Genomic DNA, 1,594 nt, shown 5'->3' on the forward strand with positions numbered 1-1,594 from the left:
TTTCACTTCAATATATGTAGTTCTTGAGTACAAAACAGGGTTTTGAAAATATTTATGGCATTCATGTTGTCACACAACAAGGGAATGTTTTCAACATTCAATTTATAATCAGCAAGTTGAGTTTTCAACCAAAGCAACTGAGAACAGCAAGAAGAAGTGGCAATATATTCAGCTTCAGCAGTAAAAAGAGCCACTGTTGACTATTTTTTGCTAGACCAAACATTCAAAGATTTTTCAAGAAAGCAGCAAATGCTAGATGTACTTCCTCTATCTACTCTATCTCCGGCAAAATCTGCATTACAATAACCTACAACAGAAAATTCATTAGTCCTAGGATACCATAAACTAAAATTAGATGTGCCATGAACATATCTAATGATCCTTTTAACTGCAGAAAGATGTGATTCTTTTTGTTGAGATTGGAATCTAGAACAGATTCTAACACTTTGCACAATATCTGGTCTAGAGGATGTTAGGTACATAAGAGAACCAATCATTCCTCTATACCTAGACTCATCAATATCTTTCTTAGTTTCATCCTTTTCTAACCTTGAGTTAGGGTGAATGGGTGTTCCCATGGATTTGACATTCTGCATACCAAATTTCTTAACTAATTTCTTGGCATACTTCTCTTGATGAATAAAAATTCTATTTTCAGTCTGTTTAATTTGAAGTCCAAGGAAGAAATTAAGTTCACCCATCATACTCATGTCAAATTCACTTGTCATAAGTTTTTTAAATTCAGCACAAAGGGTTTCATTTGCTGATCCAAAAATAATGTCATCAACATAAATTTGGACTAGAATGAAAGAATCATTAGAGTTCTTGATAAATAGAGTAGTGTCTGTGGTGCCTCTTTGAAAATCATTTTTCAAAAGGAAAGATCTGAGTCTTTCATACCAACCTCTTGGAGCTTGTTTTAATCCATAAAGAGCCTTTGAAAGTTTGAAAACATGATTTGGTAGCTCTTTGTTTTCAAAATCGGGTGGATGTGCCACATACACTTCCCTATCAGTTACTCCATTTAACAATGCACATTTCACATCCATTTGAAATAATTTAAAGCCACAATGGGCAGCATAAGCTAGAAGAAACCTTATAGCTTCCATTCGAGCTACAGGGGCAAAGGATTTATCAAAATCTATTCCTTTCTCTTGATCATATCCTTGTGCTAGCAATCTTGCTTTATTTCTAGCTATGCATCCATCTTCACCCAACTTGTTCCTGAAGATCCACTTGGTGTCGATTACTTTCTTTCCAATTGGCTTTAGAACAAGTGTCCAAACTTGATTCTTTTCAAATTCATGAAGCTCTTCCTCCATAGCATTTATCCAAGAGGGGGTCATCAAGTGCTTCTTTGATATTTTGTGGCTCAATTTGAAATAGAAAGACTAAGTTTTCTTTTTCTAAAGCCTTTCTAGTGGAGGACCGAGTTCTGACACCTTGAGACACATCCCCTATGACAAATTCTTGTGGATAATTCTTCAAAAATTTCCACTTACGGTGTCTAGTGGACTTAGAAACAGATTCGGTTACGACGGGATCTATGGAGCTGGTATTTCCAGGGATTTCACCAGTTTCAGGAGATAAAATG

Source organism: Arachis hypogaea, chromosome 17 (genome assembly GCF_003086295.3).
Source record: "Arachis hypogaea cultivar Tifrunner chromosome 17, arahy.Tifrunner.gnm2.J5K5, whole genome shotgun sequence".
NCBI classification, from domain to species: domain Eukaryota; kingdom Viridiplantae; phylum Streptophyta; class Magnoliopsida; order Fabales; family Fabaceae; genus Arachis; species Arachis hypogaea.